Source organism: Hyaena hyaena, unplaced genomic scaffold, assembly GCF_003009895.1.
Source record: "Hyaena hyaena isolate Hyena2069 unplaced genomic scaffold, ASM300989v1 scaffold_144, whole genome shotgun sequence".
Lineage (NCBI taxonomy): Eukaryota > Metazoa > Chordata > Mammalia > Carnivora > Hyaenidae > Hyaena > Hyaena hyaena.
Genome location: NW_024080776.1, coordinates 2,686,553 through 2,706,852, shown reverse-complemented (window position 1 = coordinate 2,706,852; position 20,300 = coordinate 2,686,553). Strand labels below are relative to the sequence as shown.

Here is a 20,300-nt window from a genome sequence, read left to right as displayed (position 1 = left end):
TACTGGGGAATCATCCCCTTCTAAGACCTGTGGAAACAGCAAAGAGAAAAAAAGGGGGGGAGGAGGAAGGTCAGGGGGAGAAAAAAAAGGGAAACCCCAAGTGATCGAAACACCATCCTTCTGGCTTACAGATGCTCGGGCAAGAGACACCACAGGCTTTAGGAGCCAGTGGGCAGCAGCATCAGACCATTTTCATTCAGGAAAATCAATAGACAACTTACTGTGATGTACGCGTAGCTGACTTTGGTCCCTACACGTTCCGGGTGAAATGCGCCTGAGCCCAGCAAAGGAAAAAAAACCATAAAACCTCCAAATACAATATTCCCTGAACAAATGAGCTTTGGAAGGCCAAGTCACCCAGTAGATTGGGTGGGGTCTTTATTTTAAAGGGCTTCCACCTGCGTACACCACCCATGGCAGGCCTGATGTTCAAAGAGAGGCAAGGCTCTACCTACATGACTCCCCCCCCCCCCCCCCCCCCCCGCACATACACACACAAACACATCCCCTCTTCATCTCCCCTAACAATGCCCTGGTGCTGAAAAATTCCTAAATCAAGCACATCTAGACCATCTGTACGTGTTAGCTGTTGCAAATTGTACATGTGGATAAATCACACACATTGGCACATACATAAACACACATCTTCATGTATCATCTAAGACGGTTCCCAGAAAGAAGTGCTATGTGAAGAAACAACAGAAATGCTATTTTTGATGCACACCCCTTCTCTAATCATACAGGTTTTCTCTTTTCCGAAAAGGAACAAAACCTTCATCAATAAAATGCCAGGCATCTCTGACAATATTTAAAACCATAATGGGTGCCTTTGGCATATGTTCTCTAGAAGCGGCTGTCTTCCAGGGGCAGCAAAGAACGGATCGGTAATTTTAGTTACTAACGCACTCACTCCTAAGTAGATTTGTAAACAGCCTTGAATTTGCCATTAACATTTGGAGCAAAATGTTAACAAAATTTCTGACTTATTTTGCTCAGCTTATTGGCCCAGTCAGAGTTGATGCCTGATAAAGGTCCCTGGAACAAATTGGAGTTCGGAGAGACTTCTTTCAATTTCCCTTTTAAATTTAGGTTGCGCCTTCCTATAGCCACTGATTCCATTTCCAAATTTATTTTGAGAAGGGGGCTGGGGGCATGGGAGGAGGGCTATATATCAGAAGTCAGAATAACATAAGATGACTAGGATTTATTAGCTTCAAAAATATACACTAGATAGAAACTTAATGAAACTCAAAGTGTAAACCAAAAACCACCATCTACTACAACTTAGAACCTTTATATTGAGAATCATGTCTCAAATAAGAATTTATCTCCTCCCTTAATACACACACACACACACACACACACACACACACACACACACCCCTAGATAATGGAGTGTCTATGGTATTCCCTCAAATAGAGAAGCCCCAGTTAAACTGCAGATGAATCCCCTTGGCTTAATGCAGTGCAAAGAGAGTATTTCCTTCTCTCATCCTGTAGCAGACATGTCAATGACTGTTATTAATTGGGAAGATGAGTGCACACCATCAGACTGCTTCCTCATTTGGCATCTCTCCTTATAGACATCATTGCTAAATTACCAGATTATGTATCTCACATTAACGGATTTTTCTCTCTTCCAAATTTTAAATAACTTTCCTGTCAAGTTATAGCAGTGCAGGGAATGATCTGCCAAGGACAGCCAGTGAGCCCGACAAGTCTGGTCTGGGAATCCTGTTCTTGGCTGTTTTCAAGTCAGATTAATGGTCACACAACATGGATGCTCTAAGAGTGGGTCTAGGGCTGTTCCAAGGGTTCTAAAGTAGCTCTTCGTAACAGAAATAACTAACTACTTATCTTTCAACAAGCACTATTACCTGAGGCAAGCAGGAGAAAAGGAGGAACATAATACACTCGTGTAAGGGGATGAATGTTTTCCCCCCAAATAACCAATTGCCCAGAGAATTCACTTTCTATTTTTACTTCCTGGATCGCCTCATTATGTTAAATGAGTTTCATAAATTAGTAATCTGGCGACAGCACCGGACACTCCAACAGAACACGGTGAATCACTCAAACCTGGTTATTCATTTGAAACTTCATTATACTGAAAATAAATCAACAATATTTTTCCAGGCCACATCTCTTATACTCCACTGTGTGGGCGTTGGTCTCTGTGGGGGAAGGGGGAGAAGTTTTTTTTCTTTTTCCTTTTCTTTCTTACCCCCTCCTCACATTAACAACTTGTATAGATGAGGCTTCAGCAGACCACAGTCATTATGAAAATCTATAGTTAATACACTCCCAATGTCAAAATGTCATGGGTTTAAACACAGAACCCAAAATAAGAAAACTAACTGACCCTCTTAATTAAAAAAATATGGATTGTAAGATAATCAGCTTGATGGAGCATTTGGGTGACTGTAAAGAACCAGGCAAAGGGAAAGTAAGTAACTGTTACTTTTCTGCCTCTATGCTGATTTTTTTTAATTTAGCACTTCGTGCAAATCCAGATTAAAATAACTCCAGCTATTGATCTGAGCAGTGGAATTGACATTAATTTTAGTTCACTTCTCACTTTGCAAAGGGATCAATAGGAAGTAATAACAGCTGACATCCCCTCTGAAAGGAGGAGAAAGAAGGGCTGAAGACAGAAATCGAAAAGCAACCAAATAAATCATCAGCTACTTTTCCACGGCATCAGACAAACTCCAAACAGACTGCAAAAAGTCTTTGTTGAATTAACTAAACAAGGAGGAGGGATCAATTCACGAAGCTAAATAAATTGTCTGGCAGGCAGTGAGGTTGGACGGAGGGACCAACAAATATTGAGTTTTAAAAATTTCAAATCCTTGACGTGATGGGTTTGGTTCAGGTCTGTATGCGTGGGAGTTTGTTTGTTTGTTAAATCACACACCCGACCCTGGTTTAAAGTGATTACAAAACGCCAGCTAACTGAATAATTAGTGAGATTACTAATTGCGTGGTTAAACATGCCAGAACCAAGACAAATGAAACGAAGAGGCTGGCGTTCCGAACGTGAAAATGTCTGAAGCTGGGCTGGTGCGCAGCGCTCCGCGCTCTCCGGCGCGAGCTAGCCACTTTCGCACTGAAAAACCGAAAGCCAGAAAGAAAGTCTCAGAGAGTGGGCAATCTCCCACCCCAGCCTCTGACCATCCCTGTCCAGGGTCTGGGCTTCCTGACCCGCGCCGGGATCCGCGCAGAAGGAAGCGGCGCTGCTGCCGCTGCTGGGAGCCAAACCCACTTGCAAATGACTGCCACAAAGAAAAGCTGCAAAGCCTCTTTCCCCGAGCCCTAGCTCACCAAACTACGACTCTGCTGGCAATTAAAACGCACACACAACACTCCCCTGCTTATTACAACAGGTGACATTTTTGTGGTCTCTGAACCGTTTCCAAAAGCCAGGAATTAAAATAATAGAACAAATTAAACGATATTTTTCCTTTGCATAAATAAACTTTTAAAAAATTAACAGGCAACTTAAAAAGCAAAGAACAATGGGAAATGGGGCCAGGGTGGTGGGGGGTTGTGAAGAACTCAGGAAAGAATTCTTTTTTTTTTTTTTTAAGTTCACAGACTTCTTCACTTGAAGAGAATTCCCGCACACCAAATGCCCAGGGGGTATTTGGAAACACCGCTCCAACAGAAATTTTACCACCATATGCAAGAGCTTAGGAAGCATAAGCTTAACACGATTCCACGGGCTGGGGCCAACGCCTGCGATTCAGACGTGGTCGAGTATCGGTCCCAGATTTGGACCCCGACCCAGGCCCGACTTGGCCAACGGGTGAGAATCCGAAACAGCCCGGCCTGTGGAAGAGTGCGGGGCTGCGGGGCTGCCAGCTCAGCTGAGCGGGTGCAGAATTCAGCCGGTAGGAGTCTTAACCGGGGAAAACCAACTCTTTTAAGGAAAACGGAAGAAGGCGAGGTGAAGGCGAAACCTACAAAAACTTGGGGCCAACGCAGAGCCGAGCCCACCACTCCCTGGCCTGACCTCTCCCTCCAGCTCTCCGCTGCTATGCTATTGCACAAAGAGTACTTTAGGTCCCAACAACCTCTGCACGAAACAAGCTGCTTGTAACTTTGGGGAACGAGGGCGCCGGCCAGGGAAGAACGGACAAGTGCGAGGGGCCCTGGTCCGCAGCCCGGCAGGGCCCGCGGGACACGGGCTGCGGGGAGGCTGCCTTCGATCAAAGTCCAAGGACCTCGTGCCCCTGAACAACCCCGCCCCGCGGGTCACCCGGGTCTCATCGCCGCGCGCCACCGCTTCGGCGGGCAGGCACGGGGCTCGTGGATTCTGGCGCTCCAGAAAATGCGGGGCAGCCAGGCCGTCCCGGTTCCGGGACTGCGGGACTGGGGTGAGAGAGGGAGGGTTCTGCTTTTCGCGCCGCTGCCGTCCGGCCGCCACACACGACGCAGCTCGCAGAACAGGTGTGTGTCCCCGCTCGCTGGGCGCCCGGCAACGGCCCCGTAGGTCACCAGCGGGGCGGCGGCGCCCGATCCTCGGCCTTCCCCCACCTCGTCCCGGATCGCAGCGAGTGAACTCACGCCGCTTCTGCCGGGTTTCCGCGGGCCAGGAGGGATGGGAACAGAAGACGCCCGCATCTCTTCCTCGACGCTCTTTCTGCCATCCCCCAACGGCTCATTTTGCATTTTCGGCAAGAAGCGCCGAGACCCGCAGAGGAGGAGGCCAGGCACCCCTGGTCGCTCTGCTCCCTCCAGCCAGACCCGCGGCTTCCTCACTGCCCGCCCTTTTTTCTCTTTATTTTTCCTTTCTTTCCCCTTTGCCCCTCAAGCCGAGTCCGGAGCGGAGGCTAGAGGCGAGACATGGCTGGTGGGCATCGCGAGCAGAGAGCGCTAGAGTCCTCCCTCTCCGCTGCTCCCGGGGCAGGGAGACAGCACAGGCCACAGACCCCGGACGGCCTGGCCACGCCAGGCAGGGCTGAGCCCCACACCGAGCGCCCCCGCCCCAAGCACCCACCCGGTGCGACGCGCGCCCGGCTCGGGGCCCGGGCCCTGGCCCTCCGCTGTAGCCGCGGCCAGGGCCCAAAAAAGCAGCGCATTCTTAACGGGAAACTAGGGCTCTTCCTCTGACTCCGGCCAGCCGGAGCCCCCGCTCCTTCGGGGCTCCCGCGCGACCTCGCCGGCCGGGGTCCACCTGGGCCTCGAGCTCTTGGAGGGGCTCGTGGAGCACAGGACGAACGAGGCATCCCCTCGGATAGTCTCACCACCGTGGGCGGCCTCGCCCGGGGGGCCACACGGAAGCTCTCCGCCCAAGTTTGTTGTGCCCTGGAAGAAAAGGCTTTCCCTTACAAAGCACAAAGGCGAAACGCCCAGGCCGAGCCCTGAAAAGCCCGGGGCTGGGGAGGGGGGCCGGCCGGAGGCTCAGGAGCGCGGTGGCGGGGCCCGGCCCCGGGCGGAGAAGGTCGCTCCGCGGGGGCCGACGAGCACCGCGGCGGTGGCCGCAGGACTGCAGCGACCTGCGTGCTCGCTGAAAAGTTTTGTTCTCAAGTCGGAGGAAGAGAAATTGTTACTCAGTTTAAGGCAGGTTTAAAATAAAAATAAAACCTGAAAAAGAGCCACGCGCCGCTGTCTGTAAGGTGGTCCTCCCGCCCCGCTCCATAGAACCGCCGGCCGAGAGTCCCGACCCCGAAAATCTCGGGAGACCCCCCACAGGTCGGGCTGCTCTAAGGCCGGGCCGGTCCAGCCCGGCGGAGCAGGGAGTTTACCGGTTGCGTTTCGAACGGTCCACCTCAGGGCCAGCACCTGCCTCCTTCCTGCGCGCCGCGACTCCCCCCACCCCACCCCCACCTCCCTCCACGCCCTTCACACCCGCCCCCGCTGGGAAAAAGTGAGCAGAGCACCCGCGGGCCCGAGGCTCCCAGCCGTGCGCGGGTACCCCACCGGGCCGGTTGTGTGCTGTGTGGGGGCGGTGGGGGACCCCTAGGATCTCCCCCTTCCCCGTCCTGCCCGCCGCCTCGGGCTCCCCACTGAGCACCGCCAGGGCCGGGCCCTGCCGGAAATCACCACGGGGTACATGGGGGAGCCCGGCGACTGGGCATTCTCCCCATCGACCCAAACAAAGTGGGAACGGGGCTCATTAAAAGATAGAGAAAAGAAGTCCTGCTCTCTTCCCTGGCTGTCCCCTCACCCTCCCTGCTTGTTCAATTCCCGCGTCTGGTCCCTCCCCCTCACACCCCCCAAATAAAACACATTAAGGAAAACTCTAGACGGAAAGTTTGAGCGAGGCAGCGCACGGAGTGCGCAGGGCACCGGTGCAGGGAGGCACCGTCGCGAAGATCTGAGACGCGCCAGCCCAGGTCCCAGCCCCTGCCCCTGTCGGCGGGGGCGGGGGGGGGGGGGCCGCCCGAATCCCTAGGAAACGGACCCGGAAAGTTAGGTTCCCGAGCAACCCGCGGCTCTCGCACCCACCCCTCTGTGTACGCGCACACACCCACACCCCGTTCTGGTCTCCATACTTGCCGTAGAAATTCCTTGGGAGAACAGTCGCACTTTTCAGGACACGGAGGGAAGGAGGAGGTGAGTGTGGTGCATGAAAAGTCCCGGGTGCGCAGAGCCGGCGGAGGCAGCGGCGGCGGCGGCGGCGGCAGCGGCAGCAGCAGCAGTAGGCGGCTGGCCCCGGGTTTGTGTTCGCGAGCTGCCTGGGATTGCATGTACAGATCAAGAGACTCGGTTGGTGTGAGAGAAGGAGCAGTGCTGCCTCTCAGCGCTGGCTCTAATCAGTGAATGAGCCTCCACTCTCCCAGGGACTCGGAGACACACACACACACACACACACACACACGCACACATTCTCTCACACTCACACACATACAGGCACTCTGAGCACTGAATACATTAGGGCACTAAGGGACTCTGGGAAATGGAGTCCAGACCCAGGGCACTCCTGGAGAACAGACCTGCTGGCCCTCTCGAAAGAGCTAGAAAGTCTTGGGGTCGCCGGACATTGTGGAAACTGAAGAGAGCTGTTGCTTTTGTTAACATTTGCCCCTCATCCCTCCCGCCCCGAGGGGCCTCAATGAATGGTTTGGTGCTCTTCTTCCTTTCTTGAACCAAAAGTGACCAAGAATAAGTGGGTAAATCTTTAAGGCTGACACCCACTGCAGCTAAATGGTCCCCAAATCCTGGCTCCCTCATAAACTCTGCCTTTTTCCAGAAAAATCTTACCTACTGCTTTTCTCCTGGAATACTTCTCAGGATCTTTGCCTATAATAATAACAAATGAATACAAATAAAACTACAACTTTTAAAGATGGTGGAGAGGGCCTAGTTTAGCAACCAGAATCAAGAATTAAAAAATTTATTGGTATTTATACTACAGTTCATTTTTTAAAATCATTTTGTATCATTTTTTTAAAAATATCAAGGACAGAAAGATAGATGGAGGAAATGGATGCAAAATTAACATTCCCTGAGTGCCTTCTAAGAGCCAGGTGACAGGACTAAATGCCTTTACATGACCTCATTTAATCCTTAGACTAATTCTGGAGATAATATTATCATTATTTTATATATAAAATAGGAAACTGAGGTTGAAAGTGTTTTGCAGTTTGCCCATTGAACATGGTTAACAAGTCCAGGATAAAGGGTAGTCCTAGCTCTGAAAGCAAAGCCCAACCAAAGTCTAATCCTGGTTTAAGAAATCATTCCTTTGTTTGTGGCTCAGTTTCTGAAACCTCAGATTTCTCATCTGAAAAAAAGTGGGGGGTAGGATACATACTGATAGTCCACTCAAGCAAAGAACCACATGGGATTACAAACTGTCTCTCTAAAAACACAGAGCCCTCAAAAGTCTCATTCTTGCTATTTTTCCATGGTCATTTTTTCTTATGTTTAACATTAAGGCAGCATCTAAATGTCATGTGTGTTTAGGTGTACATATGTTGCTTGTGTTTCAAAATTTTAATTAGCAACTCTATAATGGTTGGTTTGATCAACCTAGAGTTCTATGGTTATAACTATTTCTGTATCTGCAATTCATAGGATTAGGGTTCTTTGTTTAGGAGCCTCTAAGTCTTAATCCACAGTTAGCCATTCATTCACAGCAGCATTTATTGTATTAAGTGCTATTCTTCCCATTAGATTATTCTTTCCTGCTGGATTGTAAGCTTTCTGAGGGCAAGAACCATTTTTGTTTTACTCAACATTATATCCTCAGTATCTAACAGTGGCAGTTTCTTAGTTGAATGAATAAATGAAGATAGAGAAGTAAAATGAACAAACAAAATATCTGTCCCCAAAGAGCTCACCATCTGGTAGAGGAGACTGGAGGTAGAAAACAATTCAATGGCTGCTCTAATTAGGATGACTATGTAATTTATTGGTCTGAGACAATTCTGATAGTGAAAAGGAGCACTATTAATAATTCTGCTGAGATAGCTGGTATGAACAAGGACCATTCTGAGCCAAGCAGGTTGAATGGTCAGCCCAGCTATATGGGGTGTTTCATCCATTCATTTAATAAGCATTTGTTGAGAATTCTCTAGTGTGATATGTTGAAGTCACTATATAAGTCACTTGATTTCCCTAGAATTTGAAGTATGAGGCACTGAGCAGCATAACATAATCAGGACAAGTGGGGCAAGTCACAAAAGACTAGGTATACTAAGTTAAGGAAAGTGGACTTTATCCTAAAGCTGATGAGGAACCCATAGATGGTTTTTCAGGGATGTGACATGGTAAGATCTCTGCTTAAAAAGAGCACTAGTTTATTACTGGATGAGCATGGTGGAGGTTGACAAGAGGCAGGAAGATCAATTAAGAAGTTTATTATAGGTGATTCAGTTGGGATCTAGTAGGCCTGAACCGAGTTACTGAGGCAGTGAATGGAGAAGAGGGGACACATCATAGTGAGCTCTAAAAGGTGGAATCAAGGGGCGCCTGGGTGGCTCAGTCGGTTAAGCGTCTGACTTCGGCTCAGGTCATGATCTCACGGTTTGTGGGTTTGAGCCCCATGTCGGGCCCTGTGCTGCCAGCTCAGAGCTTGGAGCCTGTTTCGGATTCTGTCTCCCTCTCTCTCTGACCCTCCCCTGTTCACACTGTCTCTCTCTCTCAGAAATAAATAAAACATTTTTAAAAATTAATTGATTAAAAAAATAAAAGGTGGAATCAAAAGGATTTAGGGGAACCTGGATGGCTCAGTCAGTAGAACATGCAACTTTTGATCTTGGTGTTGTATGTTTGAGCCCCACATTGGGTATAGAGATTACTTAACCAAAAAAAAAAAAAAAAAAAAAGAAGAAGAAGGAAAAGAAAACAGGATTTAGCCCCTTTATACGGTAGATGTAGTAGAAGGAGGAACTTATAGACATATAAAACAGGATTTTATTATTTATAGAAAGAGGCTATGAGTACTTTAATGTTCATTAGTAGTAAAAGGCTTCCTCAGATCAGCTTCTAGAGTTCTCATAAATCCAATGGACATTCTCACAGGTAGATGATATAGATAAGAAGTCCTATGTTGATCATCAAGCCAACCATTTTTAACTGCTACCATATTCAATGCTCTGTACTATGATGCAAGTACTAAAGAATTAGATGGAATAATGAAAAAATTAAATGCACAAAATCATAGCAAAATTATATAATACACTATTGAATATGTAATACCTCACTCATTCACAGGTCATTGTCCTGCAACCTCAGCTATCCAAAACACAATGGACCAGGAAATAAGCAAATAGGGTCCCAGAATAGCCAAAATAAACATTACAAAGTCCTTGCACTAAAGTTAACACATTTTACTCCTAGGAGAATTCCTCAAGCCTTCACTCAGAGCCGATTTACTCTTTCTTAGGTACAATTCTAATAAGCTTGATTATTTGGCTTTCCCATTCACAGCTGATTAAAAGATTGTCAAATTAAAAGGGGGCAGCCATTAAAAAGGATGAGATAGACTTGGATATACTCACATGCGGAGATACCTATTGTATGTTGTCAAATGGGAAGAAAAGCAAGTCATATAACAGCACATATAATATGACTGGATCTTTGTATGTCCTCAAGTATACACGCATATTGACAGAAATGGTCTATAGGGATATACATTAAACTGCCAACAATGGTTATGCCAGAGAGTGGGAGTGTGGATGTGGAGGGGTAGGCGGGAAGGGGGTAGCCAGGAATGAAGAAGGGACTTTTTACTTCAAATGCTTCTGTTTGTTTGTGTTTCAGTGACTATATATTAGTTTTGTAATTTTAATATCCATTAAAAAGCATATAAAAAGAGCAAAGGACAATGTAGTTAAAGCAAGCTCACTTACAGCCAGAAGTGGTGGCCAATATACAAGAAGCAAGCACAAGAACTCAAAAACCAGAAGGGAATGGAGTTCTACGGTGTGGAGGCAAAATGCCCTATCCCATCAGTGGCCCCAGAAGATGTCACAAATTCCAAACCAGCATAACCCTAATGCTTTCAGGGGTAAGTCATCAAGGAACACATTATGCTTAGTATATTTTACTTATGAGAGCAAGCAAGTATGTAAAAACTTAAAAAAATAAATTCCCACCAAAAGCAGATTCTGATACCTTAGGAAGTAAGTTTCAGTTGTCTGGAAAATATACTTTCAAGAAACACATCATTCCCTGAAAATGAGAAGTAAAGGAGATATTACTTTAAGTAAGAGCAGAGGTGATGCAGAATAAAGGATGGTCCATAAATACAACATTCAACAGACATTTATTGTGCCAGATACTAAGAATACAAAGATAAATTTTAAAATAGTCCATCCCTGCCCTAGAGAAGCTTACAGTCCAGCAGCAGAGACAAATCAAGAAGCAGATAGTGAGTGGTACTATACAATGTGAGCAGTGCTATAATGGAAATTCTGAGTAAAGGCTGGTGGGAACACCAAAGAAGGAGGTGCTACTCTGCCTGGAGCTACCAGGAAAGGAGGCAGAGACAGAAATGGGTGTTCAAAAATAACTATTATATGGGATGACATTAAATTTGTATTAAGAATAACTGTTATGAGGGTTGCTCAGTCAGTTAAGCATTTGACTTTGGCTCAGATCATGATCTCACAGTTTGTGTGTTCAAGCCCTACATTCAGCTCTGAACCAACAGTGTGGAGCCTGTTTGGGATTCCCTCTCTCTCTCCCTCTTTCTCTGCCTCTCCTTCCCAGCCTCTCAAAATAAATAAACATAAAAAAAAAGAATGGGGCGCCTGGGTGGCTCAGTTGGTTAGGTGTCTGACTTCAGCTCAGGTCATGATCTCACAGTTTGTGGGTTCGAGCCCTGCGTCGGGCTCTGTGCTGCCGGCTAGCTCAGAACCTGGAGCCTGCTTCGGATTCTGTGACTCCCTCTCTCTCTGACCCTCCCCTACTCTCTCTCTCTCTCTCAAAAATAAATAAAACATAAAAAATTAAAAAAAAAAAGACTATTATGGGTTGACACTTAGGATGAGCTTTGAAGCATAAAGTTTACCTAGGGAGAAAAGTGGGATGAGCACTCTAGGATGAGGGAACAGCAAAAGCTAAGGCACAGAGACATGAAAGTTCTTGGTGCATTCAGATAGTGCATTTCAAACTTTCCCATAAGAAAGGGGTGATGGTGGAGAGTGGTGTCTAAGGGCAAGCCTGAAATGGATTGCCACTAGCTTGGAATTTATGTATCCTGTTTTATCTTGAAAAAAATTCATGGGAATTTTGCCTTCAACTCCACAAATATATTATGTTTGAATATAAAACAATGTTCTCAATTATTTATCAGCTGATAAAACTGATGCTCCAGAAAGATGCACCATATTTATCCAGTACCTTCTCATATCCCATGTGTAACACTAAATAACTCAGAGGTTCTTGTTTCTAATTTGAAAAAGAAAGGTGTAGAAGATACAAGGGTACATTGGAAAAATAGATCAATGGATTGTGAAGGGTTTTGTTTGTTAAGGGATATGGATGATCCAATATGAAGTCAACTTCTATTCATACTTCAAGACTGTGCTTAGGCCTGGTCTCTTCCAGGAAGCTATGCTACCAACCAGTCCTCTCTTTTCCTCTGCTATTGTCATAGCATCCAATGCATTTATGTATCCACTTACCACATTGTGCTGGAATTATCAATTAAGTTTACAGGCACCTCCACTAGACTATGATCTGCTTAAAAGCAGTTGTTTTGCATAGGATTTAGCACAACAGATACTAGTATCTGTTAGATTGAACTGACTTAAATCTGAGGACAAGATTCAGGAAGCACTGCCTGACTTCCCAAGACAGGACAAGGTGCTCCTCTATACACTCCCACAGAATCATGTGCTTACCACCCTGTCAAAGCTAGTATTAAACTATATTGAAACTATACGAACTGTCTGCTTACTTGTCTGTCTCCTGGCCTAGGGTGTAAGCTTCTTTTTTTATTAAATTTTTAATGTTTTATTTAATTTTGAGAGAGAGAAAGAGAGAGACAGCGTGAGCAGGAAAGGGTCAGAGGGAGACACAGAATCTGAAGCAGGCTCCAGGCTCTGAGCTAGCTGTTGGCAAAGAGCCCAATGTGGGGCTTGAACCCACAAACCGTGAGATCATGACCTGAGCTGAAGTCGGATGCTCAACCAACTGAGCCACCCAGGCGCCCCTAGGGTGTAAGCTTCTTAGAGTAAAGGACTGTTTGCTCACCATTGCATCCCAAACACTTAACAACACAGTAGGTGATTGATGATTATATAGAATGAATGAATGAGTAGCCATTAAAAACTCTCCTGACAGGGGCACCTGGGTGACTCAGTTGGTTAAGCATCCGACTCTTTTGGACTCTTGATGTCAGCTCAGGTCATGATCTCATGGCTTATGAGTTCGCATCCCATGTCAGACTCTGGGCTGACAATGTGGAGGGAGTCTGTTTAGCCTCTCTCCCCCTCTTTCTCTCTCTTTCTCTCTACCCCTCCCCTCCCCCCAAATAAAATAAATAAACTTAAAAAAATTCTGAAGACAAGAATAACATGATCAGATCAAGGTTTAGAAAAATAACTTTGGAGGTAATTTTAAATGCAGGCTGGATAGGGATAAGACTGGAGACAAAGAAATTAGGGGAAAAATTTGAAAAAGAAACATTGGACATACTGGTAAAAGACTGTCCTTTCTTAATAAATGTCTTTCTAATTGGCTAATTTGATTAGATGTTTATATGTATTTTACAAGGCTGACCTCTTTAGTATCTTAGGATTCCCTAAGGGAGGATATTCAGTTACCTCATTTAGGAAGCCTTCCCTGACCCCAACCCCCACCAAGTTGGTGCCTTCATGTACATCTGGAGGTCATTGAGGGCAGTGACTACGTCTTATTCATCTTAGTATCTCCAATGTCTAGGACATGCCTGCTCAATAAATGTTTGCTGAATGAATGAACACATAAATTGATCTATTAGTATACTGTACTCAAGCTCCGACAAAGACACAGAGGACCTAATGATCCCTAGTGTGCAGGTTTCTAGATACAGGAAACAGAACAAATAAAACAAGACTAGATACGGAGGTACACCTATTCCACAGGTAACACAGGGTAAATTTCTCTCTCTGACCCCTCCATCCTCATTCTGAAGAATAACTCTCATTGAGTGAAAATCAATAAAAGTCATTTTAAGGGAAGTAGGTTTAGAAAAAGGCTCTGAAGAAGGAGAAAGGAGGAGGGGAACTTCAAGTTCAACCAATTTGGACTTTTTTTTTATGAGAACTTGTAAGCTGCAAAAAAACCTTGACAAAATAAAAAGTCTGCTTTTCTACAGTCCCTTTCAAAAAGAGCCCCCTCCCAATACACACATACACATACAAAACAATAATCTTTTGAGATTCACAGTTTTGTAACCAAAAAATAAAAATTAAATCTACAGCAGAAATAATAATAAATCCTCCATTTCTCAATTGACATCAACAAGAAACTTTCTGAAGTAGTTGCAGACAGTTCTCAGAGACATTCGACCAATGTCAATTATGAGATTGACCTAGCAATTTCATTTCATCTCATTAGCAACAAATACTACAAATAATGGACAAGGCATTAGGAAGAAGTTTTATTTTTTTTTAATTTTTTTTAATGTTTTTTATTTATTTCTAGGAGAGAGAGAGAGAGACAGTGTGAGCAGGGGAGGGTCAGCGAGAGAGGGAGTCACAGATTGAAACAGGCTCCAGGCTCTGAGCTGGCAGTCAGCACAGAGCCCAACGCGGGGCTCGAACCCACGAACCACGAGATCATGACCTAAGCAAAAGTCGGACGCTTAACCGACTAAGCCACCCAGGCGCCCCTAGGAAGAAGTTTTAAAAGACGTCAAGAAAGAAAGAAAAGAAAGAAAGGAAAGAAAGAAAGAAAGAAAGAAGAAAGAAAGAAAGAAAGAAAGAAAGAAGGAAGGAAGGAAGGAAGGAAGGAAGGAAGGAAGGAAGGAAGGAAAGAAAGAAAGAAAGAAAGAAAGAAAGAAAGAAAGAAAGAAAGAAAGAAAAGAAAGAAAGAAAGAAAAGAAAGAAAGGAAAGAAAGAAAGAAAGAAAGAAAGAAAGAAAGAAAGAAAGAAAGAAAGAAAGAAAGAAAGAAAGAAAGAAAAGAAAGGAAAGAAAGAAAGAAAGAAAGAAAGAAAGAAAGAAAGAAAGAAAGAAAGAAAGAAAAGAAAGAAAGGAAAGAAAGAAAGAAAGAAAGAAAGAAAGAAAGAAAGAAAGAAAGAAAGAAAGAAAGAAAGAAAGAAAGGGAAAGAAGGGAGAGAGAGTGAGGGAGGGAAGGAAGGAAGGAGGGATGGAAGGAGGGAGGAGAGAAAGGACAAAGAAAAAAAAGGACATAAGATGCATTTCCTATTTCCTAAGAAGCTTGTGGGATTGTGGTGTTAAGTTATAATTATAAGAAGATTCTAAGAAAAGTTAAATATTCTTATTTACAATGCAGAAAAAATTCATCAAACGAGTAACACAAGAAAATTGTTGTAGGATTTTAAAGGACCAAGAGACCATCAGGGTTTGATGTATTCTGAAGTGCTTTGAGAGAAAGTAGGATTCAAGTAGGGCATTAAAGAAGATAGGATTTGAATCTTGAAGAATGGGAAATATCACCAGAATAAAGCCCATAGCATGTCAGGAAACATTTTATTCATGACCGCACCTCAAAGAGTGTCTATAGTGGCAAGAGTTAAAATTGGAGATGGACCGGGTTGCCTGGGTGGCTCAGTAGGTTAAAGTAATTAAAGGTCCAAGTGTCCGACTTCAGCTCAGGTCATGATCTCTCAGTCTGTGAGTTTGAGACCTGCATTGGGCCCTGTGTTGACAGCTCAGATTCAGATTCAGTGTTTCCCTCTCTCTCTCTGCCCCTCCCCTGCTCGCGCTCTGTTTCTCTCTCTCAAAAATAAATAAACATTTAAAAAAAATCTGAGATGGACTATAGCACCATAGTTAAGAACAACTTAAGGCAGATTGGGGTGTAAATCCTGTTTCTACCACTTAGTGGTTGAGTGGCCTTGTTACGTTTATCCTCTCTGAAGCTCAGTTTCCACCATCTTAATTTTTTTTAATGTTTTATTTATTTCTGAGAGAGAGACAGACAGACAGCATGAGCAGGGGAGGGTCAGAGAGAGAGGGAGACACAGACTCTAGCCTCCGAGCTTTCAGCACAGATGTGGGGCTCAAACCCATGAATCATGAGATCATCACCTGAGCCGAAGTCGGACGCTTAATCGACTGAGCCACCCAGGCACCCCAGTTTCCACCATCTTAACATGGAAACAGTATTAATTACACCTCCTTTATAAAGTCAATACAAAAATAAAATGAAAGTTACTCTCCAGAGTTCTTGAAATAACTGCTCAGTAGGTTACAGTTCCATGATCTCCCCTTAGAGTCTGAGTTTGTGGCCTGAAACTTCTAGGGATTGAAAAAAATGTTTTTTTGTTTTTTTTTTAAATTTTTTTTAATGCTTTATTTATTTTTTTAGGAGAGAGAGAGAGACAGCGTGAGCAGGGGAGGGTCAGAGAGAGAGGGAGTCACAGGCTGAAACAGGCTCCAGTCTCTGAGCTGGCAGTCAGCACAGAGCCTGACGCGGGGCTCGAACCCACGAACCGTGAGATCATGACCCAAGCGAAAGTCGGACGCTTAACCGACTAAGCCACCCAGGCGCCCCGAAAAAAATGTTTTTAATTAAAAGTACAGAACAAAACAAACCTGTATAGAACAGATAGGCAGCTTTTTACTTTCACTTCATCCAATACAGCAGCATTTTCCCTGCTGAGTTCCATTTGGAGCAGGACTTTAGCATCCTTATTGCTTGATTTTGAAACATCTTTTCCCTTGAAAATACTCATAATCTCGCTCACCTCCACTATCATCTCCATGCTTTTCTAGACAACAGAATGCTTCTGGAGGAAAAGAAGAAAACTGTGTGATTTCAGATTTGTATTACTTGCATTTATTCATTGATTGATTTAATAAGTATTAATTGAGTACCTATTCTTGAAAGATGAAAAGCCATCAAGGGGAAACTACTTCACTTCCTACCTCCTACCTGCATGTGTAATTCCCTTTCCTTGTTTTTTCCTGTTGCAAAGAGGGAAGAAGAGCCCCTCCTTCTTTTTTTTTTTTTTTAAGTTTATTAATTTATTTTGAGAGCGTGTGTGTGTATGTGCGCCCACTGAAGGGGCAGAGAGAGGGAGAGAGAGAATCACAAGCAGGGTCTTCAGCATCAGTGTGGAGCCTGATACGGGGCTCAAACTCACCAACTGTGAGATCATGACCTGAGCTAAAACTGAGAGTCAAACACTTAACCGACTGAGCCACTAAGGCTCCTCACCTTTCCTCCTTTTTTTTTATTTTTTTAATTTTTTTAAATGTTTTATTTATTTCTAGGAGAGAGAGAGAGAGAGACAGCGTGAGCAGGAGAGGGTCAGAGAGAGAAGGAGTCACAGACTCCGAAACAGGCTCCAGGCTCTGAGCTGGCAGTCAGCACAGAGCCCGACGCAGGGCTCGAACCCACGAATCGCAAGATCATGACCTAAGGGAAAGTCGGACACTTAACCGACTAAGCCACCCAGGCGCCCCTCCTCTCCTCCTTTTAAAGGCTGGACCCTCCACCTGTTCTTTGGAGCCCTGGCTTCCATTAGAGGCCTTTGCACTAGTATTGTCTCTTTCCTGTTTCCAACATCTTCTTCTTTAATGGTTCCTTTCTATATAACATTTAAACATACTCAAGTATCTCTCATTAAAAGAAAAAAAAATCCTCCTTAGTTCTTCATCCACATCCTTTTCCAGCTCTTACACTCTCTCCCTCTCCTCCTTCCCAAACTTGTGGAAAGGGTTACCCACAGACTCTGTCTACCTTTATTTTATAACCCACCTCTTCTTACTCCTCAACCCCATCAATGTAGAATTTGTGCCTGCCATTCCTCAAAAAACTGCCTCAGTAAGATCATCGATTTTTATTTCTTATTTTACTTGACCATTCCCTGTTTGAAATGCTTTCTTCCTCTGACTTCTGTGATATCACACATTTCTGATTTTCTTCTTTCTTCTCTAGGTGTTCCTTTTGGACCATCTTTGACATATCTTCCTTCATGTGACCACTGAATGTTTTGTGCATTCTGTTCTGATGTACAGGTCTCTTCCTACTTTGGCTTTTTCCTAAGGTAAATGCATTCATTCCCACAGCTTTATGACCACTGATATACCTACAACTCTCAAATCTATAGCTCCAGACCCACATATCCAACTGCCTGTATAAGCCCTCTACCTCAATATTTCACTGGCACCTCAAACTCAGTATCTTCTTTCCCACATCTGGTCCTCCTCTGGTGTTTCTCAACTCAGTAAATGATAGTATCAGCTGCTTTGAGTGTCATCCCCAATCATTCCTTCTTCACCATTCATTACAAATCAATTACTAATTTTGTCGTTATACTTTCTAGATATTCTGAAAAACCATCTTTTTTCCCCACTGTTACCACCTTTTATCTAAGCCACTGCAACAGCCTCCTTTTAAAAGGGGCAAATCTGTTTGTGTCACTGTCAATGCTTATATTATGGCTGTCCCAATGGATAAGGTCCAAAATCCTTAATGTGGTCTCTAAGGTCTTATATGTTCTGACCCCTGCCTTTACTTCCACCTTTATTCGATGTCCCTTTCCCCACTTGTCTCTCCACTGCAGACATGCTTCAAAGCATCATACTCTCTCCTCTTCCACACCTTTTTCTCCTCCCCTCTCCTAGCAACCTTTCCCCTTCACCTAACTATCCCTATCCATCTTTTCAGGTTTCAGCTTACCTGAAGGCAGAGTTGGTTAGTTCTCCCTTTATACATTCACATTATGCCCCATTCGTCTTTCTAACATTTCTCACTTTTATATAAGAAGATAGGGGCCATACCCAGCATGCTTATCAATGTATTCCTAGTGCATAATATAGTGTCTAAAAAATTTAGGTAATAAAATATATATTAATTCATTGATATAGTAAGTGACAGGTTGGCTGCACCTTTAATTCTGCAAAGTCTTCCTTGAATCAGTCAAGCATATTTGATAACTTCCATGTTAACATCACCACTATACCAAGATACTATCTGTATCTTAGTTCTCTTTGTAACCTTAGTACTTCACTTGGTGTCTGGAACAAAGTGAATGTTCAATATAGGCTTATAGAATTGAACTAACAGGGAGCACCTGGGTGGCTCAGTCGGTTAAGCGTCCAACTTCAGCTCAGGTTCTGATCTCACAGTTTGTGAGTTTGAGCCTCACGTCAGACTCTGTGCTGATAGCTCAGAGCCTGGAGCCTGCTTTGGATTCTGTGTCTCCCTCTCTCTCTGCCCCTCCCCAGCTTGCACTCTGTTTCTCTCTTTCTCTCTCTCTCTCAAAAATAAATAAACATTAAAAAAAAAAAAGAATTGAACTAACAGAACTAAGACTGGGTGGCTCAGTTGATTAAGCGTCTGACCTTGGTTTCAGCTCAGGTCATGATCTCACGATTTTTAGTTTGAGCCCTATATTGGGCTCTGTGCTGGGAGTGTAGAACCTGCTTGGGATTCTCTCTCTCCCTCTGTCTCTCTCTGCTCCTCCCCCACTCACACTGTCTCTGTCTCTCTCAAAATAAGTAAATAAACAAAAAAAAATTGAACTAACAAACTTTGCCAAGTGGCTGGATATGAGCTCTGAAGGACTATAGAAAGTCAAAGATAAACTGAAGTGTGGGCAAGCCTTTAACAGAAATGGAAAAGTTAGTAAAGGAGGGTGCTTTAGAAAGTAAATATATGCAGTTCTGACAGCAGTAGTGACAGAGGGAAGAATTTATGTAGGTCAGTAAAGCAAAGGAGTCCTGAAATGGCAACATGAAGATAATTCCCAGGGTAGGAAGCAGTCTTCTGTAGCCAGGAGAGGGCTGATGGACAGGATACATTCTAATTTGCCCAGAACAATCCCAGTTTACACCTGTTGTCCTAGCATAATAATTGATGGTGCTGCCCCCTTGTACTCTTAAAAGTGTCCAAATAAATTAGGGGTGCCTGGCTGGCTTAGTTGGTAGAGCATGCAACTCTCAATCTTGGGGTCTTGAATTCAATCCTATGTAAAAAAAAAAAAAAAGTCCAAATAAATTATATGACCAGCCTACCAGAAGACCACATAAATTTCAAGAAGTTAAGTGAGTTAAGGGCAAGAATATTTAGGACAAGATCATAGCAAGAAATTAGAGTGATTTCAAGTTGCAGATAGTGAAGGAATGTACTGAACTGAATGACATTTTATAAAGAACTATGAAATGAACCAGCTAGCCACTTTTAGATGAGCAATGTGGCAAAAACCATGATAGGTAGGCATTTTCATCCATATCTTATAGATAAAATAATTCAATCTTAGATTAAATAACCCACTCAATAAGTTAGCTAAAACATAGCTTAAAAAGTAAGACATAGCACCTTTTTTTTCGCTGCTGTCCATCTTGGTGGCTGCCCTTGGTTGGGGCCGGCCTGCACCTAAGGCGGGAAGATGATGGCTGCAATGAAGATGAAAAATCCGCTGCAGTCAATCTGCTCTGGGTTCCAACTCATTATGAAAAGAGAAAAGTACCAAGTGGACTCGGGAAATGATCAGACGTGGCAAAGTGAAACTGATCATCCTGGCCAACAACTGCACAGCCTTGAAGAAATCTGAACTAAGGTATGCCATGTTAACCAAAACTGGTGTCTATCACTAGGTTGGCAATAGTATTGAATTGGGCATGGAACATGGAAAGTACTGTGGAGTATGCACACTGGCTGTCACTGATCCAGGTGATTCTGATATCATTAAAGCATTCCAGAACAGACCAGTGAAAAGTAA

At 44.3% G+C, this 20,300-nt stretch overlaps 1 pseudogene; it reads left to right on the top strand.

Moving 5' to 3' along the window:
- Positions 1-19,967: 19,967 nt before the first annotated feature.
- Positions 19,968-20,300, top strand: LOC120236018 (annotated as a pseudogene).